General features: G+C 40.9%; 1 long non-coding RNA gene across 1 annotated transcript; it reads right to left on the bottom strand.

Moving 5' to 3' along the window:
• LOC144988192 (uncharacterized) lies at positions 1 to 23,148 on the bottom strand. The gene is made up of 3 exons (XR_013652023.1): positions 23,033 to 23,148; positions 261 to 376; positions 1 to 136 (listed from the first exon to the last, which is right to left on the bottom strand). It is a non-coding gene; the product is annotated as an uncharacterized LOC144988192 (long non-coding RNA).
• Positions 23,149 to 24,599: the final 1,451 nt, after the last annotated feature.

Here is a 24,599-nt window from a genome sequence, read left to right as displayed (position 1 = left end):
GTTCGCTTCTCAACAGGCAGGAGCCAGACATCTGCTCCAGTATACATGCGTTTCTGCCAAGAATTCAGGCATCAGGGGACGTGGAGAACGCGCCTTGATCTCTTACGGTCCTACGTGGCCAAACTCCTGCAGCTTTCTGGAGGAAAAAGAAGGAAACACAAATGTTGCTGCATGCAGTGATCCAGCTCAACTCCCTCCTGGCACTGCATGGAGTGATCCAAACACATTTATTATTCATAATAAGTTAGGATTCTACATACTGTACATCTGATATGTGTGCATCAACAGGCCGTTATAAAGTCCGGGCGTCTCGTCCCCATCTACCTGGCATTTACAACTTTTCTATTTTCTGGCATCGTTGAGTTGTTTCGTGGCACTGAAAAACATTTTGAAAAAAAGATGGATGTTGACGAAGTACGGAAGTTTGTTGTCATATTTGAAAATATTCCCACTTATTTTAAGTAAAACAACGTCTGGGGGCAGGGATTCTGACCGGCCGCTGATCCAACCTGAACAACCTGTGCCTCCCCAATAATGTGCAGTACAAGTAACAGGTATTTAACGATTCTCCGTTGTTAAATACTTTGACAACAAAGGCATGTCTCTTATTCTAAAATAGCCAAACAAAAGTTGTTTTGGTTTTTTAAACAAAGAGCTTTCTTAGTTTTACATGTTTTACATATGGAATACGATGCAAATATGACAATACACATCCAAAAGCAGCAGAATAAAGTATAGGGTAAACATCCAACTTCTTTTTACGCTCATCGGGTCATAATACGACCAAATCTGTCAAACGTTTCGAACATTGGACGTGGAGGCCAGTGGGCTCCACTGATTGAGGCATCTGATTGGTTAGTTTATAACTTGGACACCTGGCACTAGCTTCTGACCAATAGAATGACTGAGTAACAGCTGATTATTTTCTATAGAAGTCTAAGGGATTTTAGCTTCTTGCAGCCAGCGGGTTCGTCCTGTTTGTCAACATTTCAGAGTGCCAGACCAAGGAACTGATTAGAATTTGTGACTGAAACGACACTCAGAACTCTTCTGATGAGATTAAAGGTCCAGAGGGAAATCTTTAAAAAAAACATCTGGATCATCATCACACGTGTCTCTGCTGCTCTCAGAGGTTTCCTCAATCTTCTTGCTGGTTTCGTCTGATTTTACTTCAAAGCAAAAGTTTAAAACAAGCTGCTGTAAAATATTAGGATTAAGATTAAAGTACACATTTCCTTAGAAACAAGGCAGATTACTTTTATGGAATTCATTCAGTGTAGATTAACGTAGTTTGTATGCAGTTGTAACGGTACGTAAATCTAACGCAATTGTGTATGCGCAAATTTGTGGCTTTCCATGACCGTTCCACATATGTCTAACTGACTTTTCTCGCATGTACCACCGATACGGCGCACACATCACGTCAAACTTACAAAATTGACTCACAAATTGCTTATAAACAGCACAATAAACACATACGGCTCATGTTCTGCGCTGATTTCTGCGTTCTTTGCGCGGTTTATTTTGTACTTCTTCTGGTTTTGACGTGGTTTATTCCTGATACACCTGTGAAAAGGAAAGTTTCCTATGACCAATTTACATGCGTGCAATGAGGGCAAAATCTACATTGTGTCTGTGTCACACAGCCTTTTGGAGGGAAATTAACAAATATACAGCATGAGCCCACATTCATTTTTTCTAAATCGCTCATAAATCACCTTGTGTATAAGTTGCACCATGGCCAAACTAAGCAAAAAAACAAAAATGTATTCTCTAAATCTTACTGTAGCATAAACTGCGACAGAGACAATCTTTGTTTTTCCACTGAGTTCAGTTATTGAGAGGAAGAATCACTAAAGGACCAAAGAGTAATGGCACAAATCAGCTGAATTCATTCAAAATGAGGATAACTCTGATGCCGACAGCGTAATCAATCCACATTCTGCCTGATTAATCGACCAGCAGCTCAAACAAAAGATCAAATGAAGGGAGGTGTCACTTTTTCCACAAACTGGAAAACCTTCTATCTGTCAATTTTTCTCTAATTCTCTTAATTTAACCAACATTTCTGGTTGTGTTTGATTCCTTTTCCATTTTTTTCTTTTTTTCGTCTCCCATCTGGAATGCGGCCGTTCACTTTCTTCCTCTGTGACAGCTTTTATCCGCCGCATATCTGTCTTTCTTACCAGCTTAGGCCGCATAGCCTCCGAAACAGGAAGGAAAAGGTCAGCGCGTTATTTGCAAAGTGACAGCAGATGCATCACAGAAATCTGTTGTGACTCTTGGCAATGCATCTAACGCACAGACACTCAATTCTTATTAGACGAAGAGCCATGAGTGAGGAACTGGGAGCTCATTCCCACTTCTTAATCGTGTTAAAAAGTAAATAAACAGAACTGAGAGCGATCCATCTTTCTCCTATCCTGATCATTTCATTTGTCTTGATTTTGGCTCACTGGAAAACAGATCATAACTGACCGTAACCCTCTAGAACAAAGCATGGTAAAGTTTAGGCTTTCTGTGTTTTGGGTTTTTCTTTTCCATGCAAACTTTCTGTTGCTTTGAAGCTCCTGTTTTCATTCTAAAGCGGGCAAAGGAAGTGGGGATTTTGCACACAGCTGCTGCATTTTCCATCTCTGCTGCAGACAATGCAGCATCTTGGGTTTGATTTTTGTCAGTTGGCTTCAGCAGATTGTGACTGACAAGCTGAATATTTATCTCTGAGCCCAAATGTGTTGGAAGTTAGAGAAGCAGAAACGGGAAGCAGGATACGCTTTGCTTTATTTTATTTTTTTTCTGATGAGACTGATGCAGCATTTACAGATGGGATTTGGAGGCAATTCTTTTCTCCATATTCAAGCAATTAGTCCTGACTGCTTCACCAGAACTAACCGTGGAGGTGGGATGTGGAAAAATGAAGGGTAAAAAGGAGAAAATTAAGTGCAACAGTCGTGCTGCAGGATTGCTAAAAATGTCACCTCGGATCGCTCTGCATACATAATAAATGCACTTTATATGCATAATTTGTCATTTAATCATCAAGTCTGGGCTGAAACAACTGCAGAGTTTTGTGAAAAGTGAGCAGCTATAATTGGAGCTGGAAAGTCTTTTGTGGACAAATGTTTCACTTAACCAACAGTTAGTAACTCATGGGGTTTATTATAAATAAATACCTACTAGCTATCGTCTTTGGGCAACTTTTTGTAATCTGAGCGAAATGTGTCAGTTCTATCCAAAATGTTCCAATATTTTTATACTTTTTTGTCCTTTTATTAGTATTTTTCCTAAAATGCATAAAGATTAAAGTCAAACTTTGACGTCAAACACAAACTTTTTTAGGCCGACACAGGAAACCCTTCAATAAACACACAGGTTTGTGTTTATTTATCCATTTATTCTGAGGTGTGTCCTAGTTTTCTGTCAGTTTTTGCTGTTGTTTAACTTAAAATTATAAATCTTTCAAAGTAGAACTTTATTCCAAATATTTTTAAAGTAAACCAAGTAATTGCATTTCTCCAGTTGTTGCTTACATACCTTTTTTTTTTCATTGCTGCTGTCATGGTCAAGACTCCATCCTGGTTAAATAAAGGTCAAATAAACAAAAATAATTAAAAAAAGAAGTATTTTCCGTGACCCCGAAAGGGAAAAACGGTACAGAAAATGAATGAATGAATGAGTATTTCAGCTGCTCTCCAAAAGCTGGGGAGTCTGCTGTGGCGGGGGTCTGGGTGTGGGGGTGGCTGGGCGCTCCTCCTCCTTCTTTTCACATTCCACCATCCATTTTAGAAGAACATAAACACTCACCTGAGCACAGGTGTTAGCTCACCTTTGCACTAATAGTTTGCATGATTGAATGAATGAAAGATTTCACACTAGTTGGTTTAAAGGCATAGGTATGCGTTCGTGAACACTATCTGTTTTGTGTGCATGTTGACATGTGGACATTTTTGCGGCTAGCAGGTGTGTTGATAATATTTGAGTGTGTGTGAACAGGCCCCGCCCTTTTTGTACTACATTTGAACCGTACCGTAATGATAAACAACCAGTAAACCTGTCTGCTCTATGCTGCTTCATGGTCTTACCCCCCTTCCCCTCCTATTATCACCCCCTACCCCCCCTCTCTCTAACGTCCCTCTCTCTTCTTCCCCTCTTTCCTTTTCCGTCCGGTCCAACACCAAAGATTTTCAGACATGATTGAAATTAATAAAGTTTGGCCTCAATTACAAAAGGGGTTTATTCAGACATACCTTTGGTTTGTCTGAAGATGAATAACCCCTCTTGTTAAAGTAAAATGTGTCAAACACAAGAGGCCCTCAGCTCTCATCTGTCTGCCTAGCTGTTGGACAGGACAAGTTAAAAAAAAAAAAAAAAAAAGCTGGGGAGTCAAGGCTGTAAATAAGAAACTAAATGTCTTTTTCCACCTCATTAAAGTCACTGATGGTGTCTCCTTGCATTCCTATTTCATTAATTGAACTTATATTTTATTACCGCAGATCAATTAAGTCAAATACTTCAGAATTTAGAACAAAAAACTGACACAAAGCAAAGCATTTGCTGTTTTTTTTATGTGGATGCAGCTAACAATTGATAACAGACATGTAATTTGTCTTCTCACGTTTGACTTTATTTAATTACCACAAAGCGGGACTTGATAAACTTGAAGGTTAAAGCTGCTCTGTCGAATATAAAGACGAAATTCAGGTTTGAAAGGTGAGCAGCACAAAATCCAGGTAATGATACACCTGAACATCAAACGAAATGAACATTATTACACAGAAAACTAGTGTCTCAATAAATAAATCTACGACGGAGAACTACATTTACCAAAAAAATACTCCAGAATTTTCACAATAAAAGCAAATCTAATTGATAAGCACATATCTTACATGTTTGTACTTATTATTACAAAAAAGGAAAGATATAATGATTCTACTATTAGTAAATGTCCAATCATCTGACCAACAGTAGAAGCTAAAATTATGGCAATAAAAAGTACAAAAAAATCTGTCAAAACACAACAAACACAATGTTAAAAAACCTTTTTAGGTTTACAAATTTTGAACAATTAAAAGTTTAGGAACAAAATTGGAAAAATGAAAATGCACAAATAAATAATATACCTATTGCCTATCAGTGGCCAATAAGTGTATATTTAAAAAAAGTGACTTTAAAACAGTGAATTTAATAATTCTTTAAGCATAAAAAAATACAATTTTTCCCCTGTCAGTTTACAGCTGCCCTTCCTCCCCGTCCATTCATCATAACATGCAGCCGTTTTTCAATTCCAAGAACTCCCATTAAACAACTGATATAAATAAAAAGTATAAATGAGCGTGTGCCTAAATGTTTATTGGATTCTCCGCCCTCTTTCTCTTTTTAAAGATTAGCGCATGAGTTGGAGTCGGGCAGATCAGTGGAAACAGTCTGAGGGTGTCACTTTATTATCATTAGCTGGTGTTTCCATTAGCACTTTGGGTTAAATGTTTTGTGGATTGCTGGCTGCTGCCGCCATTAGCAAGCAGGCATTTCTTCACACCCTCCTCCTCTTCCTCTCCATCACTCTTCGTCCTTGCGGGTGATTAGAATGCACCCCGGTCGTCTGCCTGCCTAATCATTAATCACTCAGCGAGGAACCGGGCCCCAACACTAAATATACAGTTTGTTCTGGTTTCAGACTATTTTTACAGCAGAAATACACAAAAGCTCATAAATGACTCATCAGCAGGGCCATAAGAGCCGGCTCGCCACTGTTATCGCCGTTCTTCCGGTGCATAAGGGGAAGGGGGGACAAGCGATCGCTGCCATGTGAAAAAAAAGGGAAAGTATCATCAAACGCGGAGGTCAAACTACTCCTTAAAAAACCTCCTATCTCTCTTTACAGAGTCCTGCAAAGTATAGAAAATATAGAAAAACAAACCACAGAGAGAATAGATGTCCACTTAAGAGCCTTTTGTGTCCTTGTGTGTTCTACAAATCCCCACATTTCACTGTTTCATTCACATCGTATCAAAACAGCGAGTACGAAAACTTTTTTTTCTTTGTAAACGATAACATCGACATTTTAGGACTGATGCCCCGTCATGCTACGTTCACACCGGGCTCGGAAACGTGCATTCGTGAATTTCTATAAAATGTAAACGCACGTATGCACACGCTTCGGGGGTTCCAAAACTGCTGCATTAATGCTTCGCTCGGGCTCCATGCGTACAAAATGCACGTCCATTGAACGCGCATTGGAAGTGAAAACAGTTGACCAATCAGGCGGTCCTTTGCAAAGCACAGGAAGTGCCAACTGTTTGAAAGCTGATCATGGAAGAGAAATGACTGAATGCAGTTTGTGTCCGGCCAGAATTCTATGACACCAAGTCTATCATGTATCGGAATAGAGCTGTGACAGAGAAAGCCTAGAGCAGGATTCACCAGATTTGCACCGCTTTGACATTTCACATCAAGCTGGTTCCAAATGTAGGTACCTGTACAGATACATGAAAGCGCGTTCAACAAACCGCGCTCCATGTGCCTGGTGTGTAACGAGGATTCACAGGGGTCTGCAGCCTTCAACACCGGAAGTTCACCTTTTAGAAAATTAAAACACAGATTAGATTAGATTAGATTAGATTAGATTAGATTAGATTAGATTAGATTAGATTAGATTAGATTAGATTAGATTAGATTAGATTAGATTAGATTAGATTAGATTAGATTAGATTAGATGACTTTATCAATCCCACGATGGGGAAATTCATTTATCTGTGGCAGCAACAACGACATTCAGAAATAACATCAAAAAAGGACATCAAAAACGACATTCATATTAAATAAATAAATAAATATTAAATAACTGCGAAAGTGTAAAAAACATGTGATCCACTGTAAAAAACATGTAAACATCCATATTTATTTTATTGTTACTATTATGATCATGTGATAAAACTGTTGTTTTATTGGCACAAACAACACAAACACATACAATTATTTTTTTAAATATGGAAAGGCATAAGACACCATGTGATACATTGGAATATGTCCATGCAGTAAATGTTGTGTAATGTCAGCGCTTATAGAAAAAAATACTTATTTACAATTTATTCTACCGCAGTTGGTGGCGCTAAGTGAGGCTTACTGAATTTTTCAGACCGTCATTTTTCATCAGGCGCTCCTTTTGCGTGACGTCTGGTTGTGCGCACTGTGTAAGAGTTCTGTGGTTTGTTGTGTTGTTGTTGTTGGTCATGTTCTGAGTTGCCCTGTCAGTCACACCAGCTCCACACCTGTTGTCATTTCAGTTAACTGCCCTCGGCCCCGGCCTGTCTGGTTCTCAGTTCTACCTTGTCAGGTCATCTGACGCGGTAAAGTTGCAATGGAAGGGTAAAAGAGCCACTATGGAGGGGTAAAGGGCAGCATTGGAGGGGTAACAGGGCCATAATAGAGGGCCAGAAGAACCACATTGGGGGGCGACTCAAAGAGCTCCAGAGCCTCAGGTTGCAGATCTCTGCCCTGTTAGTTTTCTTAGTTTTTATTCTTCAAATTTTTACGCTAAAGGCATCCTCATTTTGTTGTATTTTTTCTTTAAAACCCAATTTCAGTTTAAACGTCATTGTTGGTTCCTTTTAGTTCTCACCCCTTAATGTTTATTAAATGTTGTCTGATGTTAAGTTTAGCCTTTCTTTGAGTTAAAAAGCATTTCTTTGATCAACACTCCAGCTTTAAGAGTTTGAGTGCAGCACTGGAGTGCGTGACGAGCCTCCTTCGCCGCCTGCACTCGCCACAGGTCACCTGAGCCATAAATGTCAGCGTGGCGGCGTGAACAAATGAAAGTCGATCGACTTTACGGTGCCATAAAGTTGTGTACCTGTTCAGGGGTGTATAGTCTAAAGTCAAATCTTTATGCCTCCTTTGACACGTTTAGCAGTTGCCATTTCAACACAAGGTAACATTTTGAGTCCAAGCAGTGATCGTGGATGTGAACGAGCACACGTGGCAGATTTTTATGCCTCAATTCACACAAAAACCTGCAACACAATCCCCCGTTGAGACCCAACACAACCTCCTACAGTCTTTGCATGCCTTCTCGTGTGCGGTTCACCACAGGCCTTGAATCCTGAAGGATCATGTTTGGGGAGCTCTTATTTGGTGTTCCACAGGGTCTTGTGTGTGGTCTTCTTCTGCAGTCAAGCTCAATCTATTTTTCCTTACACTTTTGGCTGTGACGTACAGCTCCAATCAGTCACACATCTCTGCCTTTTGGGTGGAAACCTCTGCTTTGAGAGGGCGGGACACCAATTCTTCATGGTACGATTTACCACACGTACGTTTTTCATGACGCCCCTTAATGTCCTGCACGAGCCTCAAGGGAACAGCAAGACACTCCTGCGCTCCCCTTAACCCTTGTGCTATCTTGTGGGGTACAGATGACCCCACCCTTATATTGACGTGTTCTCCCTACCATGACAAAGGTGGATAAAGGTGGAAAGATTTCATGTAATCCATGGACACCAGTGAAGATCACAAATCATTGAAGAAAAAAGGTTCAGAGCACTGTCTGGTGGGGTCCAGATCGTTGGGAGTGGGGTCATCTGGACCCCACAAGATAGCACAAGGGTTAAGATGCACCTGCTCCTCCCTATAAGCTCCCTACGGGCTCAGACGACCCAGAAATCCGCAACAATCCATCGTACAAGTGACAGATTTTTTGTCATGGACATCAAAATGATCGCAACCTGTAAGTAAAACGAGTGAATTGTTGGCTGTGGAGGGAAAAACCCTATTCAGGGTGGCAGTTCTCTGCCTTTGCAAGGCCTCAACTCTGACACAAGCAGGGTCACAAGGATGTCATGAAAACCACCCGTTTGCCTTTCGTGCCGCAACAACGTCTGACACTCAAACGACCAAAGAAGGTGTTTGGGATTCCGTAGATCAGGTTCATCCGTCAACACGCTGTAAACACTCACCAGAAATTCCAATAAATTGACAACAAACTGGATGCACTTAATCACTCAACTGCCAAGTTAAATGAAGCCCTCTGAGGGACGCTGCATTTGAAAGGAAGATAAACAAAGAGGTTGCCAGACGATGCATAATATCCTGCGACTTCAAGGATATGATGGCAAACCAAGGACACGCTAATGAGAAGCTTTCATAATAATCTCTTTTCTCTAATTATTTGGCTTTAATGGGCTCCAGATTGAAAGAGCAGCTCATGGGCAGTCATTTACCTGCAACCTAAACCCATAAGCCATTAATGCTGCGTGATTCACAGTCAGGCTTAATGAGGTTGCTTCTCAAACCGTACCTAAACCCTTTCTCTGGACTCTGCCAGCTGCATGTCGAGTCGGCATCACGAGCCGGATACCCAGCACCAAACGTCTGGTAATCTTCTTTTTTTTCTCACACAACAACTAGGCATAATTTGATTACAAGTTCTTGTATTTATGAGTCGACCTCGGAGGGGGAGGGACATGAGCCTCGGCTCCACGGGGAAATCTGGTAATGGTGACCCTGAGGGGTGAACTCCAATTTTACATGTCACGGTCAATTACTCATCCTGAGGAGCTTCGCCCAACCTGTAAACACAGCTGTACAGTCGCCTCTTCGGCTGCAGTGGCGGAGGAGGAGGAGGAGGAGGAGGAGGAGGAGGAGGAGGAGGAGGAGGAGGGTGGGACAGAGAGGGGAGGTGTTATGGTGTCAGTCCGACCTCCTGGACATCAGAGCAGTTCAGAGAGTCTGTAACAAAGCAGCCGCTTCAGACAATTTAGCTTTGGTAGAACACAAAGTCGCAGTTTAACAAACCAACTTATCAACTTGTCAATTATTTTTATGTATCCAGATGAAAAATAGTGTGCTTTTCATTCTATTCTATTGATGTCTCTACAATGTTTTAATTTGGTTTTAAATTATTTTGTATTTTATGACTGTACCATGTTTCGTTCTTCATGTTTACAGCACTTTGGGCCTCCTTGGCTGGTGGTGGAAGGTGCTTTCTAAATAAATAAATGATGATGATGAATAACGATGAAGACCTTAGTCACAACGGCTCTCACGGACACAGGTTGTCTGCAGGTGACCCACACGAAACATAAAGGTCACCAAGGCCGCTCAGAGCCTTATACAACACACAAATGAGGGGGAAGTAGGCAAGACGCAGGCGTGCCGAACGGATTTTTTACTTGTTAGAATCCCCCAAATTCTCTGAAGTGAGCAAAGGGGGCGTTAGTGCTGTTCACGTGATAAATGTGCTCCTCACATGCACCCTGACTGTTAGAGGTGAGGAAATTAGTTTGTGTGGACATCCTGTAGGCACTTGCATGTCACGTGCACAACCAGGACCTGCAGCATTTCTGTGCACGTACTGCGGGAAGCTGACTAATGACTAGAGTGGGCGTAAGTCAGTGGACCCAAACTTCCGGGAAGTTTTATTTTGAAAAACTACTGGATTCCCTCCAACACGTCTGACTCGCCGTTGGCGCATGTCAAGTCGCCTGATCGCGTGTCAAATCTACATCTGCTTTGTTCTTTAAGATGTTGTTCCGACCACTAAGCTAAAACCCAAAAACTTTTGATTTGGAAAGTCTCTTTTGGCAGAAAAGAGCCAGAGAGGAAACAGAAGTAGAGACTTCCACTTCAAAATAAAAGAAACAAAGAGACTTTACTTCAAATATGGATTTATTGTGACTGTTATTCCGACAAACCATAATATCGATGAAAACTCTTTAGCAACCGAATGTCTCATCTATTCGCAGATGCTGCTAATAAAGTTGTTTAAACGGTTATGATTCTATTTGGAAAATACCAGTTTTAGTGACCGTGTTTCTAATTTATTGGTTGCACCTTACAAGTAGGACGAGGCTGACGTTGGTGTCTAATTTTTCTTTTTATAGCTTCCACTCGGTCATTTATGGGTTAAGGGTAAATCTATGACACATTTTAATTGTTCCAACATGAAATCTAGTGGAACAGTTTTAAAGTTTAGAGCAGCTGCAGATGTTTTACGGAGCATGAAGATAAACTTTACCATCAAAAGTTAAGGGAAACTAAAGTCAACTTCCGCCTCTTACAGGCCGGTCCTGGAAAATATTGTCTGACGTTGAATCTGAAAAATGTTGGGAACCACTGAGGTAAGGACAGCGTACGACAGCATCATACGTCGTCATAAGTGCCTCCAACTTATATTATTCTTACAAATCCTTCAAATGAACTGTCAGAGACACCTGCACTTCCCTCCGGATGCTAAAATAAAGGTTAAAAAAGCGTCGCACCCATGTGGGTCCATGTGACTCAAATTAGCTGTGAATCAAATGTTTGTACAAGAAATGTAAGTAAAAAAGAGTTCCAACCAATAAAAACTTTAAAGTAAAAAAATTTTTTTGTCTTTTAATCAGACGATTACAGATGTGCCAAACTTTGACCAAAGTGATCCCAGATGTGAGCTGGAGTTCTACGTTTGATAAATGTAAAGGAGCACTGACATTTATTATTATTAACTTTTTGTTTTCATTTAATGAAGCGTTAAAAAGTAGGAATTCCGTGTGATTTACGTAGGATTAAGTCTAAAAAAACAAACTAAAGAACCCTAATTTATTATTTGCATGCATGATAAGCTCGAAAAAGTCCAAACTATCTCCAAACATTTTTAAAATCATATTAAAAAAAAACAGATTAATCTTTATTTTTCTCCTTTAATTATATGACACTAAAATTGGAGGGAAAAAAAACACCATATATTTATTTAAATGACTTCCTACAAGGGGATGGGATGTCATTACATGAAGGGGTGTCAATCATCCTTGATGGGGTGTCTTTATGTTTCTCTCTCATCGCGCTACAAGCCGTGTTTATTTCCTTCATTTTGATGCATTCGAGAGCCTGTGGGGCGAATCTTCCCTCCAGGTACATACCGGTAGGTGTGAGGCGCTGCGTTATTCGCTGACAGCTTGTTTGCTCAGGAGGATGTCAGCAGTCACATTGATGTAACGCTTAAAACTCTACAGAAGAGCCACGCATGTTTACCGGAGCTGCTGGAGGAGCAAAGCCACCGAACAAGACGTTCTGTTTAGTGGAAATGTTCTGCACGTCTTGGAGAACAGAAGCCAGCCGTGCATCAAGACCGTAATGTCTTAGTGGCCTTTCTGCGTGTCAAAGTGGTTGTCTGTGTTCTCTGCAGGCCCTCCAGCTACTGCAGTTTGAACCACAATCCAGTCAACTGCTGTTTTACTGCAGGATTTTATCTTTCTCTTTTGCATTCGCCACTTTTGTTGGAGTCTCAGGAGATGGTAAGTTCTGGAAAAGAGCTGCGTTATGAGGCCGGTGGGAAAAGGTTTGACAAATCCATCAGCAAGAGGAAAAACACCAACTTTCCGATGAGTGCAGCGAGCAGAAATCTCTTAACCAAAGTGACAGAATCACACAAACGCATCCTCTCCTTTAGGGTGACCGCAGAAATAAAGCGGTAATGTCCTCCGTGTCTAAACTACCAGTGTGGAAAAATCTAGTTTGTCTTTTCCTTGTTATTTGCTGACCAGAAATGATACCTGAGAGTGGAGGCTGACAGAAATCAAGAACAGAGCGACGACGGAGGAATGGAACAGTCTGCAGGAAAAAAACTGGGGCCGACATGTCGGTTTAACCTGAAAATGGCTTTTTATTATTTAGAACAAATCAATTAAATGAACTGCAGGAATAGAAACAAAAAGCAGCAGCATCCCAACAGAGACGGCTCCAAACATGTTTGTTCTGGACCGGCCCGAATCCCGGAATGAGGGTTCAAGGGTTTGATGAATTAGAATCTAAAGCAATTTGGCTGGTTGTTAATGAGAATTTGTTCTCCACTGCACCCATGCAAGTGCTGCAGGTGACGTCCACCTCAAGACATGTCATGAAAATTTGGATTTGGAAATGGTTTATATTTAAACAATTTAAGCAAAAATAGTATTAAACAAAATAGAATATATTTGCAGAGCAGTGAAGCACTGTCGTCGTCAGTCAGATTTACAAGCGTGAACCCTGCAGAGTAGCTTATTCACCGGTTGATTAGCAACAGTTAAAGTGTTAACAATTTCATTTTCAACATTTGTCATAAAGAAAATTAAAAAAAATTAAAGCCGCAAGCGGCGTTGTATGGCCCGCAGACGCAACCCGCCTTCCACGCCCAATTCTACGCAACACCGCGGCCCTCTCCGCCCTCACCGCCCACAAATTAAAAGCTAGTCAAGGCTGGATTTGCTAATAATGCTAACTATGCTAACTATGCTAATGTGACTAAAAGTCCTAGCATAGCGATTAGCATAATCAACTCTCTCAGAAAAACACATTACCTAAAATGCTAATTATGCTAACTATGCTAGCTATGCTAATGTGGCTAAAATTGCTAACATTGCGATCAGCATCATCAACTGACTCAGAAAAACACATTTCCTAAAATGCTAGTTATGCTAACTATGCTAGCTATGCTAATGTGGCTAAAAGTGCTAGCATAGCGATCAGCATCATCAACTGACTCAGAAAAACATTACCTAAAATGCTAATTATGCTAACTATGCTAGTTATGCTAACATAGCTAAAAGTGCTAGCATAGCGATCAGCATCATCAACTGACTCAGAAAAACACATTCCTCCATTGGTGAGAGTTATATGTCATAAGTTGCTAAAAAACCCACTTTTTCCAAAATGGCGGCTTTTCTGTTGATTTTATCTCCATAGCAACCATTTTATGTTTTGGTCCCCTCGGGAGGACGAACAGATTGACGTCAGTTTCGGACAAATCGGTAAAAGTAATATTTTTGTCGTCCTTAGCAACAGTGGTTTTATGCTAACCACGCACACATTCCTTATATGTCCATATCCAGTGTTTTTCAATGTAATCTGTTTCAGGTATGAATGCATGCATTCAATTTTCACTCTATTGTATTGAAATGCATGGGAGTTATAACAGTGCGCCACTTTGCTAGCATGCCACGCACACGCCGTTCAAAATCTACAACTTCTAATTCCAACATTTTTTCCACAGTGGCTTACCATTGATGCCTAAAAAGTTTCGAGATGATTGATGAAAATTCCAACGACAAGTTTAAGTTTGAATCCGGTGGTAAAGGTGTTTTTTATATAAAATTCAAGATGGACGCCTTTTCCCGAGGTCAAAGGTCGACGAAACTCCAAAGGTGATTGTAGACTTACGCTAGGGACATGCCAGTCAAATTTCGTCAAAATCGCTTGAAAAAAAGTTCATTTTTCCATATTGTGTAAAATCGCGAAAAACTCAAAATGGCAGATTTTGGCACAAAATGGCCGCCAAACCGTGGGTCGTGTTGCCATCACGTAATGATTTCAAAACTTTCTTTGGATATACCCGACAAAGTTATCTGGGTTTCGCTAGCCGATTCTTAAAAAAAAAATCCGAAATTTTTTTTTTTAGCCGAGTCAGCACTTTTTTTTGCGATCGTTTTTTGTTTACCACGGCCACATTCCTTTATGGATTTTGTCGTATGTGACATCATTTTGTTCAGTGTGGGCCAGGGTATCGCATATTTCAGTTTCAGGCTATTCCGATAAAATATGTGCGAGCTAGCTAAAATGGCGACGGTTGCGAATTCGCCACGCGCACGCGTTTCAAATTCTACAACTTCTAATTCCAACATTTTGTCCACAGTAGCTTGCCATTGATGCCCGAGAAGTTTCAAAAAGATTGATAAAAATCCCTAGGACGAGTTTTCGTTTGTATCCGTTACTAAAGGTGCTTTTTTATGAAAATTCAAGATGGCCGCCCCTTGCCAAGGTCAAAGGTCAACAAAACTTCTTTGGTAGTTGTAGAATCGTGTTTGTGGCATGTGTGTGCAATTTCGTGAAAATCGCTTGAACAAAAGTGTCGTTTTCCCATATTGTGAAAAAACACGAAAATCGCCATTTCTCTGAGTTCGCCACAAAATGGCCGCCAAGCCGTAGGTCGTGTGGCCATCCCATAATGATTTCAGAACTTCTTTGGGATATCTCCAACACGCGTGTTTTGGTTTCGTTGCTCTAATTTGAAATATTTTTTTTTGGCCCCATAAGCGATTTTCGGCCCATTCATTTTTTTTACGGGAACGCTCGCTGTGATGTCATCGACTTCGGGGGGGTGACGTTCTCTTTGCCGAAAATTCATTTTCAATTTATCCCAGATGTGTGCCAATTTTGGTGAGTTTTCGGGTATGTGGCGGGGGTCAAAATTAAGCTCAAAGACGCCGTTAGTGTGCAAGAAGAATAATAATTAAAGCCGCAAGCGGCGTTGTATGGCCCGCAGACGCAACCCGCTTTCCACGCCCAACTCTACGCACCACCGTCTCCCTCACCGCCCTCACTGCCCACTTTTGATAAAGGCTAGTAAAAACGGCATTTGCTAATTATGCTAACTATGCTAGCTATGCTAATGTGGCTAAAAGTGCTAGCATAGCGATCAGCATCATCAACTGACTCAGAAAAACACATTACCTAAAATGCTAATTATGCTAACTATGCTAGCTATGCTAATGTGGCTAAAAGTGCTAGCATAGCGATCAGCATCATCAACTGACTCAGAAAAACACATTACCTAAAATGCTAATTATGCTAACTATTCTAGCTATGCTAATGTAGCTAAAAGTGCTAGCATAGCGATCAGCATCATCAACTGACTGAGAAAAACACATTCCTCCATTGGTGAGAGCTATATGCCATAAGTTGATAAAAAAACCCACTTTTTCCAAAATGGCGGCTTTTCTGTTGATTTTATCTCCATAGCAACCATTTAATGTTTTGGTCCCCTCGGGAGGACGAACAGATTGACGTCAGTTTCGGACAAATCGGTAAAAGTAAACTTTTTGTCGTCCTTAGCAACAGTGGTTTTATGCTAACCACGCCCACATTCCTTATATGTCCATATCCAGTGTTTTTCAATCAATGCAGTTTCAGGCATTATTGCATGCATTCATATTTCACAGTAGTCCATTGAAAAACATAGGAGGTATAACAGTGCGCCACTTTGCTAGCTCGCCACGCGCACGCCGTTTAAAATCTACAACTTCTAATTCCAACATTTTTTCCACAGTAGCTTGCCATTGATGCCCAAAAAGTTTCGAGACGATCGCTGAAAATTCCAACGACAAGTTTACGTTTGAATCTGGTGGTAAAGGTGTTTTTTATAGAAAATTCAAGATGGCCGCCTTTTCCCGAGGTCAAAGGTCGACGAAACTCCAGAGTTGATTGTAGACTTATGCTAGGGACATGCGCGTCAAATTTCGTGAAAATCGCTCGAAAAAAAGTTCATTTTTCCATATTGTGTAAAAACGCGAAAAACTCAAAATGGCCGATTTTGGCACAAAATGGCCGCCAAACCGTAGGTCGTGTCGCCATCACGTAATGATTTCAAAACTTTCTTTGGATATACCCGACAAAGTTATCTGGGTTTCGTTAGGCGATTCTTAAAAATAAAATCCGAAAAAAAATTTTTTTGCCGAGTCAGCACTTTTTTTTGCGATCGTTTTTTGTTTACCACGGCCACATTCCTTTATGGATTTTGTCGTATGTGACATCATTTTATTCAGTGTGGGCCAGGGTATCGCATATTTCAGTTTCAGCCTATTCCGATAAAATATGTGCGAGCTAGCTAAAATGGCGACGGTTGCGAATTCGCCACGCGCACGCATTTCAAATTCTACAACTTCTAATTCCAACATTTTGTCCACAGTAGCTTGCCATTGATGAACAAGAAGTTTCAAAAAGATTGATAAAAATCCCTAGGACGAGTTTTCGTTTGTATCCGTTACTAAAGGTGCTTTTTTATGAAAATTCAAGATGGCCGCCCCTTGCCAAGGTCAAAGGTCAACAAAACTTCTTTGGTAGTTGTAGCATCGTGTTTCTGGCATGTGTGTGCAATTTCGTGAAAATCGCTTGAACAAAAGTGTCGTTTTTCCATATTGTGAAAAAACACGAAAATCGCCATTTCTCTGAGTTCGCCACAAAATGGCCGCCAAGCCGTAGGTCGTGTGGCCATCCCATAATGATTTCAGAACTTCTTTGGGATATCTCCAACACGCGTGTTTTGGTTTCGTTGCTCTAATTTGAAATATTTTTTTTTGGCCCCATAAGCGATTTTCGGCCCATTCATTTTTTTTACGGGAACGCTCGCCGTGATGTCATCGACTTCGGGGGGGTGACGTTCTTTTTGCCGAAAATTCATTTTCAATTTATCCTAGGTGTGTGCCAATTTTGGTGAGTTTTCGGGTATGTGGCGGGGGTCAAATTTGAGCTCAACGGATCCGTTAGTAGACAAGAAGAATAATAATTAAAGCCGCAAGCGGCGTTGTATGGCCCGCAGACGCAACCCGCCTTCCACGCCCAACTCTACGCACTACCGCGGCCCTCTCCGCCCTCACCGCCCACAAATTAAAAGCTAATCAAGGCTGGATTTGCTCATAATGCTAACTATGCTAACTATGCTAATGTGACTAAAAGTCCTAGCATAGCGATCAGCATAATCAACTCTCTCAGAAAAACACATTTCCTAAAATGCTAATTATGCTAACTATGCTAGCTATGCTAATGTGCCTAAATGAGCTAGCATTGCGATTAGCATCATCGACTGACTCAAAAAAACACATTTCCTAAAATGCTAATTATGCTAACTATGCTAGCTATGCTAATGTGGCTAAAAGAGCTAGCATAGCGATCAGCATCATCAACTGACTCAGAAAAACACATTACCTAAAATGCTAATTATGCTAACTATGCTAACTATGCTAATGTGGCTAAAAGTGCTAGCATAGCAATCAGCATCTTCAACTGACTCAGAAAAACACATTACCTAAAATGCTAATTATGCTAACTATGCTAGCTATGCTAATGTGGCCAAAAGTGCTAGCATAGCGATCAGCATCATCAACTGACTCAGAAAAACACATTCCTCCATTGGTGAGAGTTATATGTCATAAGTTGCTAAAAAGCCCACTTTTTCCAAAATGGCGGCTTTTCTGTTGATTTTATCTCCATAGCAACCATTTTATGTTTTGGTCCCCTCGGGAGGACGAACAGATTGACGTCAGTTTCGGACAAATCGGTAAAAGTAAACTTTTTGTCGTCCTTAGCAACAGTGGTTTTATGCTAACCACGCCCACATTCCTTATATGTCCATATCCAGTGTTTTTCAATGTATTCAGTTTCAGGCATTAATGCATGCATTCAATTTTCACTGTATTGTATTGAAATGCATGGGAGTTATAACAGTGCGCCACTTTGCTAGCTTGCCACGCGCACGCCGTTCAAAATCTACAACTTCTAATTCCAACATTTTTTACACAGTAGCTTGCCATTGATGCCCAAAAAGTTTTGAGACGATCGAAGAAAATTCCAACGACAAGTTTACGTTTGAATCTGGTGGTTAAGGTGTTTTTTATAGAAAATTCAAGATGGCCGCCTTTTCCCGAGGTCAAAGGTCGACGAAACTCCAAAGGTGATTGTAGACTTACGCTAGGGACATGCGAGTCAAATTTCGTGAAAATCGCTCGAAAAAAAGTTCATTTTTCCATATCGTGTAAAAACGCGAAAAACTCAAAATGGCAGATTTTGGCACAAAATGGCCGCCAAACCGTAGGTCGTGTGGCCATCACGTAATGATTTCAAAACTTTCTTTGGATATACCCGACAAAGTTATCTGAGTTTCCTTAGCCGATTCTTAAAAATAAAATCCGAAAAAAATTTTTTTTGCCGAGTCAGCACTTTTTTTTGCGACGGTTTTTTGTTTACCACGGCCAAATTCCTTTATCGATTTTGTTGTATGTGACATCGTTTTTTTCAGTGTGGGCCAGGGTATCGCATATTTCAGTTTCAGGCTATTCCGATAAAATATGTGCGAGCTAGCTAAAATGGCGACGGTTGCGAATTCGTCACGCGCACGCGTTTCAAATTCTACAACTTCTAATTCCAACATTTTGTCCACAGTAGCTTGCCATTGATGCCCGAGAAGTTTCAAAAAGATAGATAAAAATCCCTAGGACGAGTTTTCGTTTGTATACGTTACTAAAGGTGCTTTTTTATGAAAATTCAAGATGGCCGCCCCTTCCCAAGGTCAAAGGTCAACGAAACTTCTTTGGTTATTGTAGAATCACGGTCTTGGCATGTGTGTGCAATTTCGTGACAATCGCATAAACAAAAGGTTCGTTTTCCCATATTGTCAAAAAACACGAAAATCGCCATTTCTCTGAGTTCGCCACAAAATGGCCGCCAAGCTGTAGGTCGTGTGGCCATCCCATAATGATTTCAAATCTTCTTTGGGATATCTCCAACACGCGTGTTTTGGTTTCGTAACTGTGTTCCAAAATATTTTTTTTTGGCCCCATAAGCGATTTTCGGCCCATTCATTTTTTTTACGGGAACGCTCGCCGTGATGTCATCGTCGTGGGGGGGTTGACGTTTTCTTTGCCGAAAATTCATTTTCAATTTATCCCAGATGTGTGCCAATTTTGGTGAGTTTTCGGGTATGTGGCGGGGGTCAAATTTTGCCTCAAAGTGGAAGAAAGAAAGAAGAAGAATAATTAAAGCCGCAAGCGGCGTTGTATGGCCCGCAGACGCAACCCGCCTCCACGCCCAACTCTACGCACCACCGCTGACCTCACCGCCCTCACAGCCCGCAAATTAAAAGCTAGTCAAGGCTGGATTTGCTAATTATGCTAACAATGCTAGCTATGCTAATGTGGCTAAAAGTGCTAGCATTGCGATCAGCATCATCAACTGACTCAGAAAAACACATTATCTAAAATGCTAATTATGCTAACTATGCTAGCTATGCTAATGTGGCTAAAATTGCTAGCATAGCGATCAGCATCACCAACTCTCTCAGAAAAACACATTCCTCCATTAGCGAGAGCTATATGTCATAAGTTGATAAAAAAAAAACACTTTTTCCAAAATGGCGGCTTTTCTGTTGATTTTATCTCCATAGCAACCATTTTATAGTTTGGTCCCCTCGGGAGGACGATCAGATTGACATCAGTTTCTGACAAATCGGTAAAAGTAAACTTTTTTTTGTCCTTAGCAACAGTGGTTTTATGCTAACCACGCCCACATTCCTTATATGTCCATTTCCAGTCTTTTTCAATGTATTCAGTTTCAGGCATGAATGCATTCATTCAATTTTCACTGTATTGTATTGAAAGGCATGGGAGTTATAACAGTGCGCCACTTTGCTAGCTTGCCACGCGCACGCCGTTCAAAATCTACAACTTCTAATTCCAACATTTTTTCCACAGTAGCTTGCCATTGATGCCCAAAAAGTTTGGAGAGTATCGATAAAAATTCCAACGACAAGTTTACGTTTGAATCCAGTGGCAAAGGTGTTTTTTACAGAAAATTCAAGATGGCTGCCTTTTCCCGAGGTCAAAGGTCGACGAAACTCCAGAGGTTATTGTAGACTTATGCTACGGACATGCGAGTCAAATTTCGTGAAAATCGCTCGAAAAAAAGTTCCTTTTTCCATATTATGTAAAAACGCGAAAAACTCAAAATGGCAGATTTTGGTACAAAATGGCAGCCAAACCGTAGGTCGTGTCGCCATCACGTAATGATTTCAAAACTTTGTTTGGATTTACCCGACAAAGTTATCTGGGTTTCGCTAGCCGATTCTTAAAAAAAAAATCCGACTTTTTTTTTTTTTGCTGAGTTGGCACTTTTTTTTGCGATCGTTTTTTGTTTACCACGGCCACATTCCTTTATCGATTTTGTTGTATCTGACATCGTTTTGTTCAGTGTGGGCCAGCGAATCTTATATTTCATTTTCACGACATTCCGATAAAATATGTGCGAGCTAGCTTAAATGGCGACGGTTCCGAATTCGCCACGCGCACGCGTTTCAAAATCTACAACTTCTAATTCCAACATTTTGTCCAGAACTGATTGCCATTGATGCCCAAGAAGTTTCAAAAAGATCGATGAAAATTCCTAGGACGAGTTTTCGTTTGAACACCTTACTAAAGGTGCTTTTATTTGAAAATTCAAGATGGCCGCCTCTTCCCAAGGTCAAAGGTCAACGAAACTTCTCTGATAGTTGTACAATCGTGCTAGTGGCATGTGTGTGCAATTTCGTGAAAATCGCTCAAACAAAAGTATCGTTTTCCCATATTGTCAAAAAACACGAAAATCGCCATTTCTCTGATTTCGCCACAAAATGGCCGCCAAGCCGTAGGTCGTGTGGCCATCCAATAATGATTTTATAACTTCTTTGGGATATCTCCAACACGCTTGTTTTGGTTTTATACCTGTATTTCGAAATATTTTTTTTTGGCCCCATAAGCGATTTTCGGCCCATTCATTTTTTTTACGGGAACGCTCGCCGTGATGTCATCGACTTGGGGGGGGTGACGTTCTCTTTGCCGAAAATTCATTTCACATTTATCCTAGGTGTGTGCCAATTTTGGTGAGTTTTCGGGTATGTGGCGGGGGTCAAATTTGAGCTCAAACTGTCCGTTAGAAACCAGAAGAATAATAATAATAAAAAAACATTCGAAAAACAATATAGAAGTTTTTGCAGTCAGGTGGCCTATGTATTTCAATGCGGCCTGTCTTTTACTATAGGCTGGGCATTTCTTCTTGGCTTTAAACCCTTCCTTTGAGGGCTTTTTGAGGCGTTTTTGTGTTTTTGTCGTCATTTTTGCGACTACAATTTTGTCGTTTGTGCGGTGGTGTTGTGCGTGTGTGTGTATATTTTTGTTGCGTTACACAATTGTCGTGTTGTTTTGTGCTTTGGGCGACTTTTGACCCCATTTTTTGGCGTTTCGACGCGTTTTTTTGACGTTTTGGACCTTTTGAGTGTTCGACCCTCGTAGCAGTTACAATATGGTCCTTGCACTCGGTGAGTGCTGCGGGCCATAATAATGAAACGAAGCAGAAACAATATAGAAGTTTTTGCAGTCAGGTGGCCTATGTATTTCAATGCGGCCTGTCTTTTACTATAGGCTGGGCATGTCTTTTTGGCTTTAAACCCGTCTTTTGAGGGCTTTTTGGGGCTTTTTTGTGTTTTTGTCGTCATTTTTGCGACTACAATTTTGTCGTTTGTGCGGGGGTGTTGTGCGTGTGTGTGTTTATTTTTGTTCCGTTACACAATTGTCGTGTCGTTGTATGCTTTGGGCGACTTTTGACCCCATTTTTTGGCGTTTTGACGCGTTTTTTCGACGTTTTGGACTTTTTGGGTGTTCGACCCTCGTACCAGTTACAATATGGTCCTTGCAGTCTATGACTGCTGCGGGCCATAATAATAAACATTCGAAAAACAATATAGAAGTTTTTGCAGTCAGGTGGCCTATGTATTTCAATGCGGCCTGTCTTTTACTATAGGCTGGGCATGTCCTTTTGGCTTTAAACCCATCTTTTGAGGGCTTTTTGGGGCTTTTTCGTGTTTTTGTCGTCATTTTTGCGACTACAATTTTGTCGTTTGTGCGGGGGTGTTGTGCGTGTGTGTGTCTATTTTTGTTGCGTTACACAATTGTCATCTCGTTGTGTGCTTTGGGCGACTTTTGACCCCATTTTTTGGCGTTTTGACGCGTTTTTTTGACGTTTTGGACTTTTTGAGTGTTCGACCCTCGTACCAGTTACAATATGGTCCTTGCAGTCTATGACTGCTGCGGGCCATAATGAAACGAAGCAGAAACAATATAGAAGTTTTTGCGGTTAGGATTTCCTATGTATTTCAATGCGGCCTGTCTTTTACTATAGGCTGGGCATGTCTTTTTGGCTTTAAACCCGTTCTTTGAGGGCTTTTTGGGGCTTTTTTGTTTTTTTGTCGTCATTTTTGCGACTACAATTTTGACGTTTGTGCGTTGGTGTTGTGCGTGTGTGTGTGTATTTTTGTTGTGTTACACAATTGTCGTGTCGTTTTGTGCTTTGGGCGACTTTTGACCCCATTTTTTGGCGTTTTGACGCGTTTTTTTGACGTTTTGGACCTTTTTGAGTGTTCGACCCTCGTACCAGTTACAATATGGTCCTTGCAGTCTATGACTGCTGCGGGCCATAAAAATCACCGAAATTGTTATCTTTGACTCACTTTTACTTCTAAATGAAGTCTGTGTGCCGCTTCTTCTTCTGGATAACCTGTTTGTAGATGCGTTCCTTTTCTTCCTTCAGTTTTAAAAGTCTCTCGGTCTCCATGGTGACCACCCCCAGAGAGACAGGTCTCCACAAATTTCCGAGTTTAGACACGATATCCTCAATTCAGAAAATGACGCTAAACAATATTGAAGTGTATCTGGATGGCAGCACTTGACTTGCTACCACTTATTCTGTTATTCTTTAGCTGCATTCTCACATTCTGTGGGATCGGCAGCGCCCCCTGCCTTTAGGCTGACGTACTGCGCGCCCCACCTGGTGTATTTCTAATGCGCATTTTTAGTGGTTAAGACAGTTAGTGGGAAAAAGATAAATAAAGTTTTTTTTTTTTTTAAATGGCTTACATGACAATAGAAAGACCGAAACAGTGAAGACGATGAATGCGCCAGCGGCAGTTCAGGGCAGGTGAGGCACGGGCTGGCTGTGCCTCACCTGCCACCTTCTCTTGTATTTGAACAGGAAATTTGTTACTTTTTAACCAAAGAAACGGTGAAAACCCACACAGAAAAAAGAAATCCTAGAATAGACATGTCCAAAAATTAATATTTGATTTTTATTTGTAATAATAATCCCACCCGTGTCATGGAACGTACCATTATCATGTTCGTGGACAGTGTAAAGAATCCATAAGGTTAATGGAAGTTGCAACGACTTGCTGTGATTGAGTGATTGAATCTCATAGGCGTCCGTAGCATGCCCGTAGGAAAAAAATATGCATAAATATTTTTCCCTGAGTGGTCTACGTGCCTTGTACAGGTTTGCCCTTTTTTTTTTTTACCCCACACAAAGTCTGTACCAACCCATAACCCTTCAACCACCCAACCAAGACAAAATCAAATTTGAAAAGTGTTTTTCTTTCTTATTTCTGCTGCCTGTTGGGTTGGGGGAGTAATAGACACAATAAAAGTTTTTAATCTGTTTCCTAACTTTGCTCTACTGTCTGGTTGAACAGGCAGTTAAAGGGTTAAGGGCAGATTGGATTGAGGCTGTAACCCTTGTGCTATTCTTGGCACTATAACATTGGGAGTTGGGTCATTTAGACCCACTAGACATTGCTCTGAACCTTTTTTCTTCAATGATTTGTGATCTTCACTGGTGTCCATGGATTACAGGAAAACTTTCCACCTTTATCCACCTTTGTCATGGTAGGGAGAACACGTCAATGTAAGGGTGGGGTCATCTAAGATAGCACAAGGGTTAAACTCTACATTGTGGAGCTTCAGCAGAGCAGACAGCAGAACTTCTCCGTCCCTATGGGAACACAGTCTAGGTGCCACATAAGAGCCAAACCCCAAACCAGGTAGGAACAGTTGCAGTAAGTCAGGGGGGAGGAGAACATATGGTACAGTCCAGGAAATGGGTAAAAGTACACAAATATGACTGTCAAAATCAGAGCCAGAAGACAAAACCTCCAAAGAAAATACACAAAGTGAAAATTATTCTGGGGATTTGGTTCAGTCAGACCAAACGTTACCCTCAATGGTTTCGTCCAAACAAAGAAAATG

Source organism: Oryzias latipes, chromosome 20, assembly GCF_053564925.1.
Source record: "Oryzias latipes strain Hd-rR chromosome 20, Olatipes_Hd-rR_3.1".
Taxonomy (NCBI): Eukaryota; Metazoa; Chordata; class Actinopteri; order Beloniformes; family Adrianichthyidae; genus Oryzias; species Oryzias latipes.
Note: the sequence above shows the minus strand (reverse complement) of the source record. Positions and strands in the feature narration are given on the sequence as shown.